The sequence below is a fragment of the Tupaia chinensis genome, unplaced genomic scaffold (genome assembly GCF_000334495.1).
Source record: "Tupaia chinensis unplaced genomic scaffold, TupChi_1.0 Scaffold138115_2, whole genome shotgun sequence".
In the NCBI taxonomy this organism is placed as follows: domain Eukaryota; kingdom Metazoa; phylum Chordata; class Mammalia; order Scandentia; family Tupaiidae; genus Tupaia; species Tupaia belangeri.
The window spans coordinates 29,965-39,538 of NW_006198015.1; the positions used below are offsets into that span (position 1 = coordinate 29,965).

General features: G+C 46.6%; 2 long non-coding RNA genes across 5 annotated transcripts in view; one reads left to right on the forward strand and one right to left on the reverse strand.

Moving 5' to 3' along the window:
• The window catches only part of LOC102494159 (uncharacterized), a 68,640-nt gene that overhangs the window by 23,878 nt on the left and 35,188 nt on the right, over window positions 1-9,574 (reverse strand). For 3 of the 4 annotated variants that reach the window (XR_003551519.1, XR_003551520.1, XR_336369.3), the window contains one exon: window positions 7-822. This is a non-coding gene — a long non-coding RNA (uncharacterized LOC102494159). Of the gene's footprint in view, window positions 1-6; window positions 823-9,574 lie in introns of those variants that run through there. The other variant, XR_001371329.2, reaches the window with a different exon arrangement.
• Window positions 2,148-3,350, forward strand: LOC106736295 (uncharacterized). Its single transcript, XR_001371330.2, has 2 exons — window positions 2,148-2,652; window positions 3,004-3,350. It is a non-coding gene; the product is annotated as an uncharacterized LOC106736295 (long non-coding RNA).

A 9,574-nucleotide genomic window follows, 5' to 3' on the forward strand; every position in this document is an offset into this window, starting at 1 on the left:
CGTGTAGGAGGAGATGCAAAGCCCTCCGGGACCTGTCTCCGTTTTCACCCTCAATCCTTTGCACATCTTCTTCCTCACCTCACAGGGACAACATGAGGAGTAAATAAAAACACAGGGCTGAAAGTCCTTAACACACGGCCTTGCGCGCACAGGCACACCAACGTTTGATGAATCGCAGCTGTTGTTGTCACCATCTGGAACTTTGCATACTGAGCTGCCAGCACTTGTCTGGGAGAACCACAAGTATCCCAAGGGTGGGCTCGTCACACTTACATCCCTGGTGCCCAGTGAGGTGCTCACCTCAGAGCAGAGCCTGAAGCAGGCAGTGTGACTGAGCAAGGGACGGCCAAGTCTCAGTCCTGCCTCAACCCCAACCCTCTGGGTAACCAGGAGGAAGCATCTCAATTCTCTGGGCCTCAGTGAGTTTAGCCTAGAGATGTTAGACATTTAGAAGAGGGTGTATCAGAGCGCTAATGACCGTCGCTGGCAAAACCGGACTGAGAAACTGGTTGTCTTGAAGCCTGTTCACCTAGCTCTCCTTCATCCAGGGGCTTCGCACTTCATGTCTCCTTAATAACAGATTATCTGTGTGTCAAAGTCACTTGGTAATCCCCAAACCTGGGCGATTACTGTTGTGAATCATACAACCTCTACGAGTCCCTTGGAAAAATCACTTTGCATTCCACACCGACCAAGGAGAGACATAACTTTCTTTACCTCAGTTAGAACAGACCAGCCTTAGCAGAGTTGGTGTCCTGGGCCTGGGAAGAAATCACTTGGACATCCTTGGTTCTGAGTCCTCCATCTCTTCCGCATCAAGATCTACAAGAGAAAAGGTGCGGGGTCCCATGATTAGTGGGCAGGATTTGAATTTTCAAGCACCCACAGAAATTGTAATTAGCATAAACCAGACAAGTACAGTAAGTCAGGCGTGCACCAAGTAACTGACGGAGTGACCTCACGTAATCCTCCCAACACCCCTGGAGAGGGGGGGATTATTCTTCCATTTTACAGCGACAGAAATGGAGGCTCTGAGGTCACAGACCTTGTTCAAGGTCACATAACTGGTTTAGGCAAGATCTGGGACTCAAACTTATGGCAGTTTCCAAAGCCTGGACTAGTAATTGATAAGTTATGGCTTTTAGAACTTTTTAAGACAGTCACTTATTCAAAAAAGTTACACAAACTCTAATAAAACCCAAAGTCTTATAAAACGTTTGCCCTTTCTACATGCAGTGCGCGCTGGTGGTTCCCATGCCATTCATTTCCATACTGTGCTCTGCAGTCTCTTTATTTTTTTTCCCCAGTAGCCACACACTACACGGATTCCGCAACCTCCTAATGGGTTCCTACTCCTGGAAAAACTGCCCTTAGAGACGGTGCATCACTAGCAGTGTCCCCGAAACCGTGACAAACTCTCCTAGACTTTTAAGCCGCGAGAACCTGGCTAAGTTCTCGAGCTTCATGGTTAGGAGAAAAGTCTCCCATCTTTCAAATACGTAGCAGGCCCCACGGTACCTACCATCTATATAATGGATTCTTCCGAGGGATATTCATTGAGGGCTGGGGTCCAGAAAGGAGCTGGGCACTTACCTGCAGCAGAGCAGGAGTTACAAAGTGCAACCGCAGACACACTAAACTCTCAGGTGAGTTAGCATACACTGCAAAGACGCGGCTCACAGCGGGCGGCGGGTATACCCGCACAGCGGCTGTACCTAACTAGGCAGAAGTAGGAGGCTGAGATTGCTAACCCCTGGGGGCAGGGCCCTGCCTTTGCACGTCCCGTTCAATTCCAGGGGTTCGGTGTGGCATTAAGCGATCATCGCGTTCCCGTGGGGTCGGCACTGGGGTCCGATTCCCAGCACCAGGAGGGAAAGTGCGAAAGTCGCTGCAGTGGGCGAGCCCGATGGACCCAACCCCACCGCGCCCCCAGCCCCGGTGCGCTTCCCCCCGGCCCCCGCCCGCACACGGGGCGCGGGACCCGGGGCCGGCACCTGCGGGCGCGTTCTGCTGCGACAGCTCTGCTCCCAGCGTCGCGGAGCCCGAAGCCCTGCCAGACTTTCCCCATCGGGATTCCAGGCTCCCTCCGGGGACCGCTGCGGTCGCGCCGCGCCCACCCGGCCCGGCCCAGACCCTGCGGAGGGCACTTGGGGGACCGCCGCGCCGAGGACGAGGCCAGGGAGACCCATGACGGGCCTGACCCCGGGGGCGCGGGGAGCCGAAGGCCCGCCAAGCCCTAGGCCCCAGCGGGGGGCAGCGGACACCGTGTTCCTCGGGGAGGACACACCGGGGACAGCGAGGACAGCGAGGCCTGAGCGCACGGACACGCCAGAGCTGGGCCCGGCCCGCAGAAGGGCCCCGCAGCTCCCGACCCGGACCCTGCGCAATTGCACCAGGCAGGACTCGCAGAAGTCCTGGGCAGTTCTAACTGTACCCGACTCTCAGAAATAGGGTGTCCGCTGTGTTTTCCAAGGAGGGGGCAAGATTGATTTCCCCCAACCTGGTAGAAATACGAATTCACACAAGAGACCCAAATCTTTCCTGAAATAAAAGGGCACGACTTCCAAGCTCTGGGCGCTCGCTGGCAAGGATTTCCGGAGGGCCTGCCACAAACTCGCTTTGAGGCGCCAGCTGCCTAGCGCTAATGTTCAGGTATTTGCTTTTTATCCCTGCTGCCTGTGTTTGGATGATACTGAGTTATCGTACGGTTTTCTTTGGGAAAAGTTTACTCCCAGACTCCAACTGGAAAGGATGAAAAAGGCTGTCCTTTGCCTGACTTACATCCTGTGTTTAGCCTGGAATAACAGGGCTTGCAGGTCTGCATGTCCAGTTCCTGACCACGTTTTAGGAGTGTGATCATTTCCGTGACTACAGTGCGGTGGTGGTGGTGGTGGAGGGGTTTCCAGAGCTAAGGAAGATAAAGGGGCTAGACATTGCTACCTGTAGCAGAGTAGCCTTCTAGCCCTGTCTCCATAGCAACTTAGCAACTCTAACTTCTTGCAGGCCTACCTACCTAACAGTCCAGGAAGCCCACTATATACCCGCATAATTCTGGAGCAGCCTTATCATAGAAGTTACCCACTCAGAAATACGTCAAAGTGTGTATAACCATGTAAGGGAGACGAAGGAACTAAAGCAAATATAAGGCAGAGCCCCCAAGAAATTCGGGGTTCAGCCTTTGGATGCAAATGCACTGAGCCAGCGCGGGTACAAGTAAGTTGCTGTGTTCCTACAAAAGCCTCCTTGTCCTGTCTCTCTCGGGTTGAAGATCCTGCAATAGTAGATTCCAATATTAAATACCAAGTCAGTCAAACTTCTAACGTAATAAAAGAAATATATGTGAACTCGAAGGCAGCCTAAAGACTCCTGTTATTTTAAAATAAAGGCAGAGTTTGGGAGGCTGGCAGTTTGGCTGGCATGTATGCACACGCGCTGGAGCCGTTCCTGACCTCCTCGACACCAAGCACCCTTTATTCTCCCTCCGTAGGCCACACGTTCAGAAGGATCTACTCTGTTAAATTGCATTTATTAAGTAATGATTCATCTTCCCACTCGGGGACGGGGGAAACACCTGCAATGTTTTGTCTATAGAACTGCCCCTTGGAGCTTCTGCACAACCTGAGCTGATCTCCTGTTAATAGTGGATTCAGATTTAAACTTGTAGCTAAACATGGAAGGTTTCTATGTTTCCACTGAGCTGAGCATTATTCAAAGACCTCTGAGGACACTGAGGCATGTGGATTGGGAGCCAGGGTTGAAAAGCGCAAGTCCACATATTGCTCGCTTGGCTTCCCTGGGGTGGGAGGGTAACACAAGCCAATTCGGCCTTCAGCTCAGCCTGCCTGGGTTTAACACGCAGCCTGGGCCCTTTCGTTGCTTCTACTTTAGGAAGGTTCGTCTCCTTCGTTCTCGGCTTCCTCATCTGTAAAATGGGACACACTTTTATGTTAGCGCCTACTTGTGGGGGTTTTTTGAGAATAAAATGAGATAATATTGACCCAGGGAGAGGGCTTCAAAAGATTCGTGGAAATGCGCCTTATGGAAAAATTGTGCATAGATTTTTTTTTTTAATGGCAGCAAAATAAGCTTCTACTTTAATTCCATTTTCCTACAAACTTCCAGAAGGCCCCTTGTACATGCAAAACATGTCCTTGGCACAAAGCAAAGCACTCTGTAATTATAAGCTGCCATGGCTGTTAGCGATAGAAGTTAAGTATTCTTAAGTTCCTACCAAGCAAGCCGTCAGAATCAGAGCTGTGTGCAAAACCAACTTTACACCCTAGAAATTTTCCACGGGTAGTCTGCTGGGGTCACGTGGTGAGTGACGCGAAGGGACTGAAGCACAGGCCTGGCTCCGCAGCTCGCTGGCTTGTACTGCCCACGTGTTCCAGGTGGCACCTTGATCAGACCTTGTCAACAGCTCCTTAGGATGAAATCGGCTCTGGCCCTCCTAAGAGGCTTAAGCAAGTGAATGGCTTCTTACATCCACTTGGGAATTCACAAACAGTGGCATTTCTTTCTCCTTAGAGCCAAATGTTTCTCCAGAAGTGAGATTTCCCCAAATTGTTATTAATAACTGAAATATCACGGCAACCGTGTTAAACGCCACAGCCTAAAACTTACATAATCAGCCTGTCCTTCAAAATTTTCCATCCTTCCTCATAAGCAGTCGCAGAGTCTCTCTCTTAATCATGCTTCTGAGTATGGGGAACTATCTGGAAATTTCCAGGAACGTCCCAACTTGTCATCTTCTTTTCTGTAAAGGTTTATTGTTTCACAATAACTAAATGTGTCGTACTTTCTCTGTCTGTATAATACTTTTCATGTCAGTACATTTGCAAAAAAACAAAAACAGAAAAAACCCCAAGACTTTCAAGAGTCTCTCCTTCCTTAAATTCTTTTTTTGTTCTTTTCTTTTTTTTAAAGAGAAGCTTTTGCTATAGGGTATATGCGCTCACAGGAGAGGCAGAAAGCGAGAAATCACCCCCCAGGGGGGATGGCCACACTGCAATCCCTTCTCCTCCATTCTCCTCTCAGGATCTTGGGTACACACGTGCACACACACCTGGAGTGAGTTTTAAGGCACCAGGTCCAAGATTCGAACCACACTTGACTACATGGGAGTCCAGTGACATAACCATTACGCCATCTGCTGGCCTCTCCTTTCTTAATTTCTCCATCATCTCCACAGCATGCCTGTTGATCTTTTCCTGGGGGCATTTTCTAGGAGTTTTTGCTGGTTTTTACCTCAGTTCTTCTAACCCCGCACAGACTTCTGTCACGCTTCAACCGCCTGCTTGGCCTTTCTGGCTAGGACTACGGACCAGTTGAACATGGACTGCCTCCTTCTCTTTCTCTGTACAATGTCCATATTATCGTATCAGATACACAAAGACCGAAATGTTGTCTTTCTAAAACCCATTTGCTTCCTTTCACCCTAGTCAGAAATCGGTAACTCATTTGGCTTCCCATACTTGAAGCACTGATGAACTCAATTTATGGTTGTACTTTTTTCTCTCTTGCCCTTCCTGGGCTCCCATCAAAATCCATCATGGGGCCTTCCCTTATCTGGCTGCCCATCTCTTTCGGACTTCATGCTTTTTAAGGAAGTCCCCATCCAAACTGCCTTCCTGTCTGGCCACATTCCTGAAAGGCCTCTTGCTGTGTGATGTTGTGTTGATGTCTACCAACCCTCGGGGTAGGAAATGTCTAGAAAAGGAGTGTCAACCTCCATGCCTTTGAGAAACCAGGCAGAGAAAGGTGTGAGACTGGTCATCTGAAGGCCTGTGAACTGGGGTCACCTAACTGGGGGTGGAAGGCACAGAGTCGGGGAGGGGAGCCCTGCCTAGCCACAGACCCATTGTTGCCAGGTGGGAATGCCAGACCTGCAGAATTTTCCAGTGAAGACAAAAATCAGGATTAATAATAATAATAATAATAAAATTAAGAAACTGAATCAGAGACGGAGGAACACGTAAAGCAGCACCAAAAGACTCAATCATTGTTTCGGGTTAGGGGAAACTATACAGTCAAACTCTTTAGCAAAAATTTTCTATAGCAATAGCAAAAATAAAAAAAAGAAGGGAAACCTATAGATTAAGTAAAATTTAAGAGAATATCAGTTGTACTGTATGAACCTTATTTGGAATTGGGCTTCAAACAAACAAAACATTGTTTCAAATTATCTAATTAGACAAGTTTGAATGTTGCGATATTTGATATTATTAAAATTTTATTATTACTCATAATATGATATGTAATATAGTACTGTGGTTACCTTTCTTTCTTTTTTTTTTTGTAATCCATATTGGTAAAACTTTTTAAAAATTGCTTTTAAGAATTATTTTATTTAGGGGCCGGCAGGTGGCATGGTGGTTAAGGATACTGGGCTCCCATATGGCTAACCATTTTGAGTCCCGGACCTGGTAGCTTGCTCTCTCACTTTCCAACCCCCCCCCCCCCTTTCGCCTCCCCTCCCCAAATTTTTTTTTTTGTTCTTTCTTTCTCTCTTTCTTTCTCTCTCTCTTTCTTTCTTTCCTTCTTTCTTTCTTTCTATTTGACCAGAGAAAGACAGAGAGAGAAAGTGAGAAAGCAAGCTGCCAGATCTAGGACTTGAACCACAGTCGGCCATGTGGGAGTCCAGCGCCCTTAACCACCACGCTATCGGCCGGCCCCTAAAAACTTTTTATTTAGAAATATTTCAAACTTACAGAAGCATTGCAAGAACAGTGCCACAAACTCCTGTGTACCCTCCATCAAATTGGTCAACCTGTCTAAAATCTTTCTCATGAATCATTTGAAAATTGCAGACATAATTCTCTCCTATCCCTAAATACTTCCGTATTTGTGTCCTGAGAAAAAAGGCTTTCTCTTAGAACCCTTTTTTTTTTTTTTAAGAGAGATTTTTGCTATAGGGCACATGTGCTTGCTGGAGAGACAGAGACAGAAAGCGAGAAATCATCCCCCAGGGAAATGGCCATGTGCAATACCTTCTGCTCCACTCTCCTCTTGGGATCTAGGGGGCACTTACACACACGTGCCCAGCATGAGTTTTAAGCCACCAGATCCAGGACTCAAACCGCAGTCAACTACGTGGGAGTCCAACAACCATTACCCCAACTACTGGTCCCAGAACTCTTACCTTAAAAAAAAAAAAAAAAAAAAGCTATGATGAAATATTTAGAGCTAGAATGATATGCTGTAATAAAAGAGGAGATAATAATAATTATAATGAATAAAAAAGTACAGGAGGAGATTTACATGAAAAGGATTGGCCAGCAGTTGACCATTTTAGAATAGGGGGAGGATGGCTCAGGGAACTATTCTACTTCTAAATATGTCTGCGTTTTTGTTTTGTTTTGTTTTGTTTTGTTTAAATGATAGAGAATGCATGCATGAGAGACACACAGAGAAGCGCTCTTGACAGGACCTTGTCACACTGTGACCCCCCTTTCCCTAGCCTTCCAGATTCTTTAGGTCCTGGGTACCCATGTGTGTACTGGGCATGTGTTCAGGCTAACTGCGGGATCCAAGCCCAAAGTTGGCCATATGGCTTCCAGCCTTGCTGGGTGCTTCCGTTATCATCATACTAGAGGGGCTGGGCCTATACATTGAAGATTTCTATAGTAGTTCTAAAGCTTATGCTCATGAAAGACTCTAAAATGATTTAAATACTTATACTGTAATATTAAGTGGATAAGTAGATATATAATTTATCTACAAAATATTATGTCTACTATTAAAAATTCACCTTGCGGGGAACCAGCAGTTAGCGTAATGGCTATGTCGCTGGACTCCCATGTAGTCGACCGCGGTTCGTATCCCGGACCCGGTGGCTTAAAACTCACGCCGGGCGCATGTGCGTGCGTGCCCAAGATCCCAAGAGGAGAATGGAGGAGAAGGGATTGCGGCGTGACCATCCCCCCTGGGGGGTGATTTCTCGCTTTCTGTCTCTATGTCTCTTTCTGTCTGTCTGGCGAGCGCACGCGCCCTACAGTGAAAAATCTCTCCAAAAAAAAAAAAAAAAAAAATTTCACTTTGGGGGCACAGGCAGGTGGTGTGGTGGTTAAGGGCGCTGGACTCCTACATGTGAGTCCTGGATTTGGTGGCTTGCTCTCTCTCTCTCTCGCTCTCTCTCTCTCTCTCTCTCTCTGGTGAGCACACAGGCCTTATAACAAATTAAAAATAATAATGATGATGATGAATAAAATTAAATAATTCCTTTTCAAAAATTCACTTCACATAGTTAAAAGACTGAAAGGAGAGGTGCCCAAACATTAATCGTAAAGGTCATTTCATAGTATGTAAATGTTATTTGTATAATGGAGTAAGAAGTAATAGTTAAGCTAGAAAACAAAAACATGGGAAAGTAATTAAAATATTGTTACAAGTTAAAACATATACATGGGCCACACTTGTCAAGGGGCTCCCAGTTTGATGGTTTTTATTTAGAAGGTAAGTCCTGAGGGCTGTGCAGTAGCTGCATGGTTAAGGAAGCTGAATCCCACATGGCCTACCGTGGATTGAACCCTGACCCTCGGTGCTTAGGAAAAAAACACACAAGGCACACGTGCATGTGTGCCCAAATCCTGACAGGGTGGGAAGAGAGAGGAGAAAGGATTGCAGCGTGACTGGGCTCCATTGTGGGCATTCGCTCCCTCTTTCTCTCTGTGGGTACTGTGGGTACGGGAGTCCTCTGACCATTAAAAAGAACGAAAGGAGGAAAATGTATCCCCAAACCATTGTTCTCACTCTAAATCTGGTCTGCCACCTGTTCTTCTATGGCCCATAGGCCAAGAATGGTTTTTATATTTTTAAATGATTAGGGGGAAAAAAAATCAAAAGAAATATATTTCGGGGGCCATCAGATGGCATATTGGTTAGGGCGCTGGACTCCCACTTGGTCAACCATGGTTCAAGTCCCAGACTTGGCAGCTTAAAACTCATACCAGCCATGTGTGTGTGAAGAAGAGTGGAGGAGAAGAGACTACGGCATGGTCATTCCTCTGAGGGTGATTTCTCAATTTCTGTCTCTTTTTCACTCTGTGTCTCTTTGCACGCACAAACACCCTACAGCAAAAAAATTTCTAAAAGAAAAATAAAAACAACATTTAAAAAGAAATATATTTCATGCCATGAAAATTATATAAAATTCAATTTTCAGTATCCATTGTGAAGTTTTTTTGTTTGTTTTGGTTTTTGGTTTTTTAGAGAGAGATTTTTGCTACAGGGCCTGTACACTCTCTGGAGAGACAGAGACAGACAGACAGAAAGTGAGAAATCACCCCCTTGGAGGGAATGGCCACACTGCAATCCTTTCCCATTGTTATACCTAATCTACTGTTCTACTTGCTGTGGAGAATTGTACACTTGATCCAGTGTTTAACGCTAAGTCAGTGGTTTGCTGTGAAGAAAATGTTTGGCTGTAACCTGCCTGCCGAGAGCACACCTGACTCCATTTTGCAGTACATTCAGCCCGGCATTAGCCACGTTCCTGGAAATTCGACACTCAGCCGACACCCTAGTGCTTATCGCTGACAGCAGACTAGCCTATGCTGACCCATAACCTGAGGGA